The sequence below is a fragment of the Neophocaena asiaeorientalis genome, unplaced genomic scaffold (assembly GCF_003031525.2).
Source record: "Neophocaena asiaeorientalis asiaeorientalis breed wild unplaced genomic scaffold, Neophocaena_asiaeorientalis_V1.1 scaffold198, whole genome shotgun sequence".
Taxonomy (NCBI): Eukaryota; Metazoa; Chordata; class Mammalia; order Artiodactyla; family Phocoenidae; genus Neophocaena; species Neophocaena asiaeorientalis.
The window spans coordinates 559628-574772 of NW_020175221.1; the positions used below are offsets into that span (position 1 = coordinate 559628).

The following is a 15145-nucleotide window of genomic DNA, read 5'->3' on the forward strand; positions in this document are numbered from 1 at the left end:
CCCGGTTTTTTTTTTTTTTTTTTTTTTACTCTTTAAAATTGTTTTTCATAATAATTATTTTTTATTTTAATAACTATTTTATTTTATCCTATTTTATTTTATCCTCTTCCTTCCTTCCTTTCTTTCCCTTTCTTTCTTTCTTTCTTTCTTTCTTTCTTTCTCTTTCTTTCTTTCTTACTTTTTCTCCCTTTTTCTGAGCCATGTGGATGAAAGGCTCTTGGTGCTCCAGCCAGGCATCAGGGCTGTGCCTCTGAAGAAAAAGCATTTGCACAGCAAAGGAAACCATAAACAAGATGAAAAGCCAACCCTCAGAATGGGAGAAAATATTTGCGAATGAAGCAACTAACAAAGGATGAATCTCCAGAATTTACAAGCAGCTCATGCAGCTCAATTAAAAACAAAACAAAACAAAAACCCCAATCCAAAAATGGGCAGAAGACCTAAATAGACATTTCTCCAAAGAAGATAATCAGATTGCCAACAAACACATGAAAGAATGCTCAACATCATTAATCATTAGAGAAATGCAAATCAAAACTACAATGAGATATCATCTCACAATGATCAGAATGGCCATCATCAAAAAATCTACAAACAATAAATGCTGGAGAGGGTGTGGAGAAAAGGGAACCCTTTTGCACTGTTGGTGGGAAATCTAAGAAAAAAAATGTCATGAAGAGCCTAGGGGTAGGACGGGAATAAAGACACAGACTTACTAAAGCATGGCCTTGAGGATATGGGGATAGGGAAGGGTAAGCTGTGACGAAGTGAGAGAGTGGCATGGACATATATACACTACCAAACGTAGGGTGTATAGCTAGTGGGAAGCAGCCACGTGGCACAGGGAGATCAACTAGGTGGTTTGTGAATACCTAGAAGGGTGGGATAGGGAGGGTCAGCGGGAGGGAGATGCAAGAGGGAAGAGATATGGGAACATATGTATATGTATAACTGATTCACTTGGTTGTAAAGCAGAAACTAATACACCATTGTAAAGCAATTATACTCTAATAAAGATGTTTAAAAAAATTTGGAATAAAAGAGGGTAAATTATAAGGCAAAAATTTTTATGTTAGAAGTCTATTGATATAATAGACCAGTAAAGATGAAAACAGAGATGAGATGTCAAATTCCAAAAATATATATAACTTTCAAAAACTGGCTCAAGAAGACCCCTACTATTTACATAAACATTACATAATTTGAGTAAGAAGTTAAAAACACGTCTCCACAAAGAAAACTCCAGACCCAGACAGACCAATAGGTGAGTTCCATGAAACTATCAAGGAACAGGTAATTCCAAATTACAAAACTTGTCCAGAGTTTTGTAAAAAAAAGAGGGCCAACTCCTGAAATTGTTTATGAAATTAGTGTTACTAGATACCAAAACCAAGCAAGTACAATATGGGAAAAGAAAACAATAGACTAACCTCACGCAGGAACACACATTCAAAATCATAAACAAAATATAGACAAGCCAAATCCTGAATTATGTGAAAAATATAGTAAACCATAGGCAAGTTTCTTTTTACACAGGAATGCAAAGTTGGTTAACTTTTAAAAAATCCAATTAATTTAATTTATTACATTAATGGATTAAAGGAGAAAACAATAGAATCTTATCAATAATGAAGGAAAATAACTTAAAATTCATTACCCCTTTATGATAAACAATTCAGCACATCAGCCCAAAAAAGAAAAAAGCCCAAACAAACAAACATAACAAGCTAGTAAAATAAGAGAACTATCTTACCTGATAAAATGATAAATGTGGTATTTATAAAATGTATAGCAAACACAGTAATATGGCTAGATTTGTGATTAGGGGCTTTATCTTACTGGTTAAACAAAGAACTCTGAATTTTGGGGGGACTATTTTGGAGAATATTAAAGGACTTCAAGCAGATTCTCTGTCCATTTTGAAAAGATATTTCTATGGAATATGTAAAAGAAAAATTAAAATAGAGGTCATGGTCTACAATCTAGTGTGTAACTCAAATGGAGAGGAATTGGAAGATCTGGAAACGAAGGGAGCGATATGAGATATTGAAGTAAAACAAAGTAAAGGATATCTTAATCCCAAACTCCTAATTTATCATACACACATTACTATATATAACATAGATAATCAACAAGGACCTACTTTATAGCAGAGGGAACTCTACTCAATATTCCGTAATAACATATAAGGGAAAAAATCTGAAAAAGGATGGATATATGTATAAGTGAACCACTTTGTTATACACTTGAAACTAACACAACATTGTAAATCAACTATATCCCAATATAAAATAAAAATTACATTAAAAAAAAGTAAAAGACTTTTAAAGAATTGCCTGTGAAGGGAGGAGAAGCAGAAATAGTGAAGATGTTTAGCTTTATTGAGTAGACACTGGGGGAAAGAGGTAAGTCTCACTACCTGGAGGTGGGACATAGAACTACCCTTTAGGCAGCTGTATGTACAAGTGTAAAGCTCAGAAGAATTGTGAGTGGTAACAGTAAGTGTAGTGCTTGAAGCCATTCATTTAGAGGAGGTCATCCAAAGAGTAGGTACAGAGGTACATTTAAATGGAAAACAAAAATAAAAAGAGGAGCATGAAAAGCCAAGGAAATCAGAGGAGAACTAAAGGAGACTTCTGTCATTAAAGGTTTTAAGAAGAAGAAACTGTCCAACCATGTAAAATACTACAAAGCTATAATTCCCTTTTTTCCCCTCATTTTTCACCAATCATAAATCTTCAAATCACACAAGATCTTTTGCAAAGACCATTAATGTATATCTGTGAGCCAGCACCATCAGATCTGTATAAAGAAAAAAAATAGATATTTATCCCCACCTCTTACCTTGCCTTAATAGAAAGCTAGTTAGCTTCATCTGCCCCAGCAGAGTAAAACAGCTGTCATTAAGAAGGCATTGGTTAGGACAAAGTCTCTACTAACTGAATTATACCTAAGACTACAACAGCACATTGGAAAATGTTTCTCACAGAAAATGAGACAAATAATATGACTGCAATTATCAATGGACTTCCAATTACTGAGCTTGATAAAGGGAGAATAGAACCCAACCAAGGCAAAATGTTAGGATAAAGGTGCTGTAAGTGGACAATGGCAAAAGTGTCCATGGGAGATTAATGCTAATTCATTTAAATCCACTTAAGAGCTAATTTCCAAGAATTTAATGAAGTACAATGTTTTCTTTCTTTTTCTCAGAAAAAAAAGAAACAGCAACATAGATAAAAGAAGGAAAATATATTCTATGTTGCTACTCTTTCAACAGCCCTCACTTAATTCCATTCTAAACCCAATTCTACTCACCAGAAATGACTTTTTTAACAGCTTTATTGAGGTATAATTGACGTACAATAAACTGCACATATTTGAATTGCACATTATGCTGTTTCGATTGCTGCAATCAAAATAATTAGTATGTCCATCACTCCCAAAATTTCCTCACGTCCCTTTGTAAACCTTTCTTCCTTCCTCCTGTCCCCAACATACCAACCCCATATTTCCAGCCAGCCACTGATCTAATTTCTGTCACTATAGATTAGTTTATATTTTCTAGAACTTCATATAAATAGAACCCTACCTTGTATTACTTTCTTAGGACTGCTGTAACAAATTACCACAGGCCAAGTGACTTAAAACAACAGAAATGTATTCTCTAATATTTCTAGGACTAGAAGTCTGAAATGAATGTGTTGATAAGACCACATTCTCTCTGAAGGCCCTAAAGAAGATGCCCTCCTTGACTCTTCTAGCTTCTGACAGTTGCTGGCAATCCTTGGCATTTCCTGTCTTGTGGCAGCATAACTCCAGTATCTGCCTCCGCCTTCACACGGTCTTCTTCCCTGTGTCTCCTCTATGTCTCTGTGTGCCCCCAAAGCTCTCTCTCCTTATAAGGAAATCAGTCATTGGATAATCCAGCAAAGAGTCTATTTTCAAATAAGGTCACATTCACAAGTACCATGCCTTAGGATTTCAACACATCTTTTGGGGACCAGAATTCAACCCATAATAGTCTGCCCCTGGTCTCCCAAAATTCATATCCTTCCCAAGTACAAAATACATTCACCCCTTTCCAACCTCCTCAAAAGACTTAACCCATTCTAGCACCAACTCTAAATCCAAAAATCTCATCTAAATGTCATTAACACAAAAAGTCCCAAAACTCATCTTCTAAATTATCTAAATCAAGTATAATAAGACTTGGGTTATGCTCCATCTTGGTGTAAAATTCTTCCCCATCTGTGGGCCTGTGAAACTAACAAACTAGTTATTTGCTCCCAAAATACAATGGTGGGACAGGTATAGAATAGATATTCCCATTCCAGTTGGGAAGGAATAAAGATGTTGCAGTTCCCAAGAACATCTCAAACCCAGCAAGGTAAATTTCATTAGGTTTCAAGGCATGAGAATACTCCTGGGGTCCTGAAAATGAGTCTATCTTTTCAGTCATCTGTGTTTTTTATATATTTAAGGTAAAAATAACTTTCTCTGAACCTGATTAATTCAGTGTTTATTGTAGTGACTCCTGGACCATCATCATAGGTAGATCAGGTAACAGAATTAAAGAGCTTCCAGGTCTTATGGTTTATACCTCTAGGGAGACACAAAGTCTTATTGGTGGGCAGGAAAGGTAGACCAACTTCATCTCTATAATTCAGGTATTAAGATTTCTACCTCTCTACTTATTTAGATATAACTTTTTAGTCATGAAAAGCTTCCTGCTTATCCCTAGATAGAATTTTATAGTAAGGATACCATGCCCTATTAAAATGGACAAATTGTATGTCTTGATTTTAACTAACAAGAAACCGAGGTGACCTTCCAAAGGCATTCTTTAACTTACTCTGCTGTATTAATCATGGAAATGTAGGCTGAGGCCACATTTACCATGACTAGTTGTTTCTCTAGATCTTTTTAAAATTTTCCTGGGCTTTCAAGCTGTTTATTCATGTCAAACTGCATCAATGTACTTATTTGCCTACCCTGTATAGGACTTTTCTTAACCTCTCCAGTTCCTACTCCTAGGGCACCATTAACTGCAGTCTCTTTTTACTCTGTATGGTCCTTGTAGGGATCAGAGAGAAGTGAAGTTAGCATTATGTAGCCCCACACTGATGCTCTAGAGCTCAAAAAATTTGAAGCTAGACTCTGGGGGTAATAGTCAATGCTCATTATCCCCCTGTTGGTATAATGAAATATAATTACTGTACTTTAACAGTGTTTAGTAATTACAGAATCCCACTTTCATAAAAAGAGAGGGCACGATTAGTAAATAAGTTATATTTTTTGACCACCTTGAGGAACCAGTGCAGGGCTTGGCTAAAGTTGTTAGGGTGAATGTGTTGGAGTCTTCGAATCCCCCCAATATTCACAGATGCAGATGTCACTATTTGGGGATGACATCCTGCTCCACCAAGCTGGTCTACAGGTCTAGTACTTTATCTTCAAAGCCAACATCCAAAATACATATATCAACCTAAATGGGAAAAGAATTTGAAAAAGAATAGATACATATATGTATAACTGAATCACTTTGCTATACACCTGAAACTAACACAACATTGTTAATCAAATATACTCCAATATAAATTTTTAAAAAAGAAAAAAGAAAAAGACAATGACAGGAAAATAATTACTGCCAAATCCAGCGATTAGGAATGGTTTTGGTAAAATGGTAGGAATTGATGCCAAGACGCAATGAGTTGAAAAATTACAAATAAATTAAACTAATTATTAAAGAACACTCCTCAAAATTTTTCAGAAATAAAGAGAAGAAACAGGGTAGGAGCTGAAATTAGATGCTCTGATAAAGAAGCCAAGAAAGAAAAATGAAGATACTCCAAATGGGAGGCTGAGTGAGGCTGGAGATAATGGAAGACAATACACCAGATGAAGGTCACTCAACTGGGGCTCAAAGAACATCCAAATAAGTTAGCTGCTATTATCAGGGAAGTGACTTGTTTAGTTTTGTAGAGGAAGTTCTATAAGTAGTCAGTCAAGGTTCCAGATGAAATGTGAATTCCCACTTTGAGATCCTGTGTTAGGGTTATTGCTCACACTGCCTTTTCTTTCAAGTCGTCAAAGACTGTATATAAAGCTTTTTTAACTGATATATACCATAACATGTTTTGTAATGAGCTATTAGAGAATGTACTATACTTGCAGCTAATAATCATTTTATAACACTGAATTAAACACTTTAAAAGCATATTAATTTCTATGTTATCAATAAGACATTAACATCCTTATGCATAACGAACATATCAAAAAGGTGGAATTCTTCTAAAAACTACCAGAAAGTGTTAGAAGATGAGGTCTCATCTAAATGCTAATAAAAAAATTTTTTTTTCACATAGCAGACATTTTCGGAGTTAACCTTATTTGGCCATAGTTTATAGCAAAATAATAAAACTGACTTTCAAAAGAGTTTCACTTTTTGCATTTCTAGAAGATTATAATTATTCCTCTGTCCTCTGAGGCTTATAATTTGATAGCCTGCCACTCTTAATAAATAGACCAGTTTTGCAATTCTAATATAATCCTATCACATCTTATTATTAGATGATCATTAATACTTAAACCCAATGATCTATTCTTGCCCTCTGTTAATATATACTGTCATCCCTTATAAAAGAGATTAAAGGAAACAGAGTGTGTTCTTCCTGGGGAGAGGGATGCAATTTGTAATAAACTGGCAAGTAAACCTCATGAATAGCTTCTACACAGTGTCCCCATTCGGATCTAAGTCTTTAACCAGTTCAAAAAATAAGTAACTAAAAAGTAAAAATACTGATAGGACATAATGAGCCCAAGCACAAACCATGTCGAGAGAGAATCTACTGGGACAATGTCCTTGCTCAGATAACTAAAGGACCACATTTAGGTTTCTACCTCTAACTCACTTCTACTTTAGATTTGAGGAGCCTGTGGAATAGTCCAAGTGTCCAAATATTGAACAGGATGCTAAATATCTCACAAGAAAGGGTAGCTGGAAACAACTTGATTTCTGTTTTAGCACTTGCTGTGTTAGCCTTTGATGTTCTAGTGATGAGGTTTTCATGTCTGCTTATGTTCTGGACTCTCAGACCTAGCATTCACTCCTTCATGTTACCTCAAAGCCAAGAGTATTTATACAGAAAGAAATTGGGAAAAAACAAAGTGGAAGTATATTTGCTTCAGTAGGAGTGGGTTAATAAGGGGGAAAAAAGAGTCAAGCAGGAGAGCACCACTGGAGAAAACCCCTCAAATACTTTTTCTTTTCATGAGTCTCCCTCCAAGATGTGATAACTACTTTTAAAGGTGAGGTTTTCAACAACAGAGAACAATGGTGTCATAAATTACTATTTATTTATTTCAACATTTTGTTAAATAGTAATTTTCCCTAGTGGCTAAAACCAGATAGAATGTTATGGTATTAATGGTTCTTGGCTGTGAGGCTTATATTTCATTTGCAATCAAATCAGCAGGCTCCTCATCCTCTAAAGCAATCTGGATTAAAAAAAAAAAAAGATACAGCCATCAGAATACTCAAGAGGAAACAAATTCACACAAAACCGCACAATAAGGAAGAAAAACCTTTTCGAATTAATTTTTCAAAGGCTCCTAGATGTTATAGCATTAGGAAACCTCCTCCTGGTGTAATTAATGAAGTCTCTGCACTTAAAACGGACCCAAAGCAAATTTAGAATCTTTCTTTTAATTAAAAAGGGCTCCACTGTGAAGAAGTGACCTTCTTGACACCAAAAGGCATAGGACAGAACAAGGCAGAATACTTACAAAAGAACTAATGTAATAAACCTGAAAATCTGAAGGAGATCAAGATGGATACAATTCTCTCAGCCAGAGATGACCAAGGTTTTCACTATTTCCTTAGAAAGGAGAAAGTAAAATGCTAATCTCAAAACCCCAGTCTATAACATTTTAGTTGTTGCATCTTCAAAATAGCTAAATTCTATAAAGTTCTAAGTCTGTAACTCGTGTTCAGTCATTTACAACATACCTTTTTGTTGTTCTGATGAAGTCCCTCTGGGAGTAGGATTTATAGTTATGTGGCCCGTGTGGACCCTGATGGACAAGGGCTGGTGCCCAGAATGGGCAGATCACCCAAGTAAGCCCACCTTGCAGAATAGTACCTTAACATTTATTCCTGAGTAAGAGAATTATAACACCTGATTTTATTCATTCTTCTACAAGCATTCATTGAGCACCTACAATGTGTACTGACTTCTGAGAAATACAAAAATAACAATTCTTGGGTGGGTAAGAAGAGGGTTCCTAAGGCATATGAATAAATGCCAAATTAAGGACATATCAAAATCTCCTGATTCCTCCTTAAAATTACTCTATCCCCCCAACTATTCTGCAATGGCACATGGCCACACATCTCTTACAAACATTTCTACTCTATTATAGTAAGTTACTAGGGAGAAGTTACTGACATTCAAGTTTATGTGCCCAGGGTATTAAAAATACAGTGGGTGCTTTGAAGTATGTCTTTGGAATGAATTAATGAATTCAAAGAACAGAGACTTTACTTTTAGTTCATGTGATCTCTGGAAAGATGTCAAGAAGAAGAAGGAAACTCAACAGACCTGAAACAAAGAAATTATGATAGAAATAGTGGTGGGACGTAATTTAGGAGAAAATGCCTCTGGTCTGGATAATGTAACTGGAAGATGTGTACCCTGTCTCCTGCTTCAGAGTTCTCCTCCCCTATGATCTACTCTTAGATCAGCCAACAAAATGTAACACCTACAAAAAATGAACAATTACTTAAGACAACTGGAGCTGATTTTTATTTTAATTCAATCTTCAAGACATATTCAGGTAATGGAGGGAAAAGAAACTTTTGATTTGAATTTCCAGACAAATTATAGCTGTAGACATAGCGCTATTTTTCAATGAAGTCCCATTCTCTTAAGACAGTTTGTCTATTTATTGCATGCTATGGGCTAAATTGGGTCCCATCAAAAAGTCATATGGCCAACAAACACATGAAAGAATTCTCAACATCATTAATCATTAGAGAAATGCAAATCAAAACTACACTATATCCCAATAAAGATGTTTAAAAATTTCATATGTAGGGCTTCCCAGGTGGCACAGCGGTTGAGAGTCCACCTGCCGATGCAGGGGACACGGGTTCGTGCCCCGGTCCGGGAAGATCCCACATGCCGCGGAGCAGCTAGGCCTGTGAGCCAAGGCCGCTGAGCCTGCACGTCCGGAGCCTGTGCTCCGCAACGGGAGAGGTCACAACAGTGAGAGGCCCGCGTACTGAAAAAAAAAAAAAAATTCATATGTTGCAATCCTAATACCCGCATACCTCAGAATTTAATTGTATTTATTTATTTATTTATTTAACGTATTTATTGGCCATAAATGCATGAGTTTATTTCTGGAAACCCAATTGCATTCCACTGATCTATACGTCTATCATTACACCAGTGTCATACTGTTTTATTTTTTTAATAGATCTTTATTGGAGTATAATTGCTTCACAATATTGGTTAGTTTCTGTTGTTTAACAAAGTGAATCAGCCATATGCATACATATTGTCCCCATATCCCCTGCGTCTTGAGCCTCCCTCCACCCTCCCTATCCCACCCCTCTAGGTCATCACAAAGCACCAAGCTGATCTCCCTGTGCTATGCAGCTGCTTCCCACTAGCTAACTATTTTACATTCGGTAGTGTATATATGTCGATGCTACTTTCACTTCACCCCAGCTTCCCTCTCCCACCCTGTGTCCTCAAGTCCATTCTCTATGACTACATCTTTTATTTCTGCTCTGCAACTAGGTTCATCAGTACCGATTTTATTTTTTTTAGGTTCCATACATATGTGTTAGCATATGGTATTTGTGTTTCTCTTTCTGACTTACTTCACTCTGTATGACAGACTCTAGGTCCATCCACCTCACTACGAATAACTCAATTTCATTTCTTTTTATGACTGAGTAATATTCCATTGTATATATGTGACACATCTTCTTTATCCATTCATCTGTTGATGGACATTTAGGTTGGTTCCATGCCTTGGCTATTGGAAATAGTGCTGCAATGAACATTGTGGTACATGTCTCTTTTTGAATTGTGGTTTTATCAGAGTATATGCCCAGTAGTGGGATTGCTGGGTGATATGGCAGTTCTATTTTAGTTTTTTAAAGAAGCTCCATTCTGTTTTCCATGGTGATTGTATCAATTTACATTCCCACCAACAGTGCAGGAGGGTTCCCTTTTTAACCACATCCTTTCCAGCATTTAATTTTTCTAGATTTTTTGATGATGGCCATTCTGACTGGTGTGAGGTGAAACCTCATTGTAGTTTTGATTTCCATTTCTCTAATAATTAGTGATGTTAAGCATTTTTTCATGTGCCTCCTGGCCAGCTGTACATCTTCTTTGGTGAAATGTCTATTTAGGTCTTCCACCCATTTTTTAATTGTATTGTTTGTTTTTTTGATATTGAGCTCCATGAGCTGTTTGTATATTTTGGATATTAATCCTTTGTCTGTTGTTTCATTTGCAAATATTTTCTCCCATTCTGAGGGCTGTCTTTTTGTTGTTTATGGTTTCCTTTGCTGTGCAAAAGCTTTGAAGTTTCATTAGGTTCCATTTGTTTATTTTTATTTCCATTACTCTAAGAGGTGGATCAAAAAAGATCTTGCTGTGATTTATGTCAAGGAGTGTTCTTCCTACGTTTTCCTCTAAGATTTTATAGTGTCCAGTCTTACATTTAGGTCTTCAATCCATTTTGAGTTTATTTTTGTGTATGTTGTTAGGGAGTGTTCTAATTTCATTCTTTTCCATGTAGCTGTCCAGTTTTCCCAGCTCCAGTTATTGAAGAGGCTGTCTTTTCTCCTTTGTATGTTCTTGCCTCCTTTGATAAGAGTTTTATAGTTTCTGGCCTTAGATTTAGGTCTTTAATCCATTTTGAGTTTATTTTTGTGTATGGAGTTAGGGAGTGTTCTAATTTCATTCTTTTCCATGTAGCTGTCCAGTTTTCCCAGCTCCAGTTATTGAAGAGGCTGTCTTTTCTCCTTTGTATGTTCTTGCCTCCTTTGTCATAAGTTAGGTGTCCATATGTGTGTGGGTTTATCTCTGGGCATTCTATCCTGTACTACTGATCTGTATCTCTGTTTTTGTGTCAGTACCATACTGTCTTGATTACTGTAGCTCTGTGGTATAATTTGAAGTCGGGGAGCCTGATTCCTCCAACTCCATTTTTTTTCTCAAGATTGCTTTGGCTATTCAGTGTCTTTTGTGTTTCCATACAAATTGTAAAATTTTTTGTTCTAATTCTGTGAAGAATGCCATTGGTAGTTTGATAGGGATTGCACTGAATCTGTAGATTGCTTTGGGTGGTATAGTCATTTTCACAACATTGATTCTTCCAATCCAAGAACATGGTATATTTCTCCATCTGTTTATGTCATCTTTGATTTCCTTCATTAGCATTTTATAGTGTTCTGAGTACAAGTCTTTCGCCTCCTTAGGCAGAGGGAGAAAGACTTAGGCAGGTTTATGCCTAGGTATTTTATTCTTTTTGTTGCAATGGTAAATGGGAGTGTTTCCTTAGTTTCTCTTTCTGATTTTTCATTGTTGGTGTATAGGAATACCAGAGATTTCTCTGCATTAATTTTGTATCCTGCAACCTTACGAAATTCATTGATTAGTTCTAGGAGTTTTCTGGGGGCATCTTTAGGATTTTCTATGTATAGTATCATGTCATCTGCAAAGAGTGACAGTTTTACTTCTTCTTTTCCAATTTGTATTACTTTTATTTCTTTTTCTTCTCTGATTGCCATGGATAGGACTTCCAAAACTATGTTAAATAACAAGTTTTTTAACAAGTTTTTAACAGACATCCTTGTCTTGCTCCTGATCTTATTGGAAATGTTTGCAGTTTTTCACCATTGAGTATAATGCTTCCTGTGGGTTTGTCATATACGGCCTTTATTATGTTGAGGTAGGTTCCCTCTATGTGCATTCTCTGGAGAGATTTTATCATAAATGGGTGTTGAATTTTGTTAAAGCTTTTTCTGCACCTATTGAGATGATCATGTGGTTTTTATTCCTTAATTTATTAATGTGGTGTATCACACTGATTGATTTGCATATACTGAAGAATCCATGCATCCCTGTGATAAATCTCACTTGATCATGGTGGATTATCCTTTTAACGTGTTGTTGGATTCTGTTTGCTAGTATTTTGTTCAGGATTTCTGCATCTACGTTCATCAGTCATATTCGTCTGTAATTTTCTTTTTTTGTGATATCTTTTTCTGGTTTTGGTTTAAGGGTGATGGTGGCTTCATAGAATGAATTTGGGAGTGTTTCTCCCTCTGCAATTTTTTGGAAAAGTTTTATAAGGATCAGTGTTAGCTCTTCTCTAAATGTTCCACAGAATTCGCCTGTGAAGCCATCTGGTCCTGGACTTTTGTTTGTTGGAAGATTTTAAATTACGGTTTCAATTTCATTGCTTGTGATAGGTCTATTCATATTTTTTAATTCTTCCTGGTTCAGTCTTGGAAAACTGTACCTTTCCAAGAATTTGTCCACTTCTTCATGGTTGTCCATTTTATTGGCATATAGTTGTTTGTAGTATTCTCTTACAAATCTTTGTATTTCTGCAGTGTCAGTTGTGATTTTTCCTTTCTCATTTCTAATTTTATTGATTTGAGTCCTCTCCCTTTTTTTCTTGATGAGTCTGGCTAAGGGTTTATCAATTTTGTTTATCTTCTCAAAGAACCAGCTTTTAGTTTTATTGATCTTTGCTATTGTTTTCTTCATTACTATTTTATTTCTGCTCTGATCTTTATGATTTCTTTCCTTCTACTGACTTTGGGTCTTCTTTGATCTTCTTTCTCTAGTTGTTTTAGGTGTAGGGGTAGACTGTTTATTTGAGATTTTTCTTGAGGTGAGATTGAATTGCTATAAACTTCCCTCTTAGAACTGCTTTTGCTGCATCCCATAGATTTTGGGTTGTCGTGTTTTTGTTGTCATTTGTTTCTATGTATCTTTTGATTTCCTCTTTGATTTCTTCAGTCATCGCTTGGTATTTAGTAGCATATTGTTTAGCCTCCATGTGTTTGTGTTTTTTATGTTTTTTTCCCCCTGTAATTTATTTCTAATCTCATAGCGTTGTGGCTGGAAAAGATGCTTGATATGATTTCAATTTTCTTAAATTTACCAAGGCTTGATTTGTGACGCAAGATGTGATCCTGGAGAATGTTCCATGTGCACTTGAGAAGAAAGTGTATTCTGCCACTTTCAGGTGGAATGTTCTATAAATATCAATTAAATCTATCTGGTCTATTGTGTCCTTTAAAGCTTGTGCTTCCTTATTTATTTTCTGTATGGATGATCTGTCCATTGGTGTAAGTGGGGTGTTAAAGTCCCCTACTATTATTGTGTTACTATCGATTTCTCCTTTCATGGTTGTTGGCATTTGCCTTATGTACTGAGGTGTTCCAATGTTGGGTGCATAAACATTTATAATTGTTATATCTTCTTCTTGGGTTGATTCTTTGATCATTATGTAGTGTTCCTCCTTATCTCTTGTAACAGTCTTTATTTTAAAGTCTATTTTATCTGATATTAGTATTGCTACTGCAGCTTTCTTTTGATTTCCATTTGCATAGAATATCTTTTTCCATCCCTTCACTTTCAGTCTGTATGTGTCCCTAGGTCTGAAGTGGGTCTCTTGTAGACAGCATATATATGGGTCTTGTTTTTGTATCCATTCAGCCAGTCTTTTCTTTTGGTTGGGGCATTTAATCCATTTACAATCAAGGTTATTATCAATATGTATGTTCCTATTACATTTTCTTAATTGTTTTGGATTTGTTTTTGTGGGTCTTTTTTTTCCCTTGTGCTTCCCACCTAGAGAAGTTTCTTTAGCATTTGTTGTAAAGCTGGTTTGGTGGTGCTGAATTCTCTTAGCTTTCACTTGTCTGAAAAGCTTTTGACTTCTTCATTGAATCTGAATGAGATCCTTGCTGGGTAGTATAATCTTGGTTGTGGGTTTTTCTCTTTCATCACTTTAAGTATGTTCTGCCACTCCCTTCTGGCCTGCAGAGTTTCTGCTGAAAAATCTGCTGATAACCTTATGGGTATTCCCTGGTATGTTATTTTTTGCTTTTTCCTTGATGCTTTTAATATTTTTCTTTGTACTTAACTTTATATAGTTTGATTAATATGTCTCAGTGTGTTTCTCCTTGGGTTTATCCTGTATGGGACTCTCTGCACTTCCTGGATTTGGGTGGGTATTTCCTTTCCCATATTAGGGAAGTTTTCAACTATAATCTCTTCAAATATTTTCTCAGACCCTTACTTTTTCTCTTCTTCTCCTGGGACCCTTATAATTCAAATATTGGTGCATTTAGTGTTGTCCCAGAGGTCTCTGAGATTGTCTTCAATTCTTTTCCTTGTTTTTTCTTTATTCTGCTGCTTGGCAGTTATTTCCACCATTTTGTCTTCCAGCTCACTTATTTGTTCTTCTGCCTCAGTTATTCTGTTATTGATTCCTTCTAGTGTATTTTTCATTTCAGTTGTTGTGTTGTTCATCTGTGTTTGTTCTTTATTTCTTCTAGATCTTTGTTAATCATTCCTTGTATTTTCTCAATCCATGCCTCCATTCTATTTCCGAGATTCTGGATCATCTTTACTATCATTACTGTGAATTCTTTTTCATGCTGATTGCCTGTTTCCTCTTCATTTATTTGGTCTTGTAGGTTTTTACCTTGCTCCTTCATCTGTCACATATTTTTTTGTCGTCTCATTTTTTTTTTATTTTTATGAGTGGGATTGTGTTCCTGTCTTATTGGTTGTTTGGCCTGAGGCTTCAACACTGGAGTTTGTAGACTGTTGGGTAGAGCTGGGTCTTGGTGCTGAGACAAGGACCTCCATGAGACCTCACTCCAGTGAATATTTCCAGAGGTCTGAGTTTCTCTATTAGTTCAGTGGTTCAGACTCGGAGCTCCCACCACAGAAGCTTCCTTCACCTGACCCCCGGCTCATGAACCAAGATCCCCCAAGCTGCGTGAGTGGCAAAAAAAAAAAAAAAAAAAAAAAAAAAAAAAAAAAAAAAAAAAAAAAATTAGGGAAAGAAAAAAAAAAATATTTTAAAAAAA

At 35.8% G+C, this 15145-nt stretch overlaps 1 pseudogene; it reads right to left on the minus strand.

The window, feature by feature from the left end:
* The window catches only part of LOC112413414 (40S ribosomal protein S12 pseudogene), an 84522-nt pseudogene that overhangs the window by 35333 nt on the left and 34044 nt on the right, over positions 1–15145 (minus strand).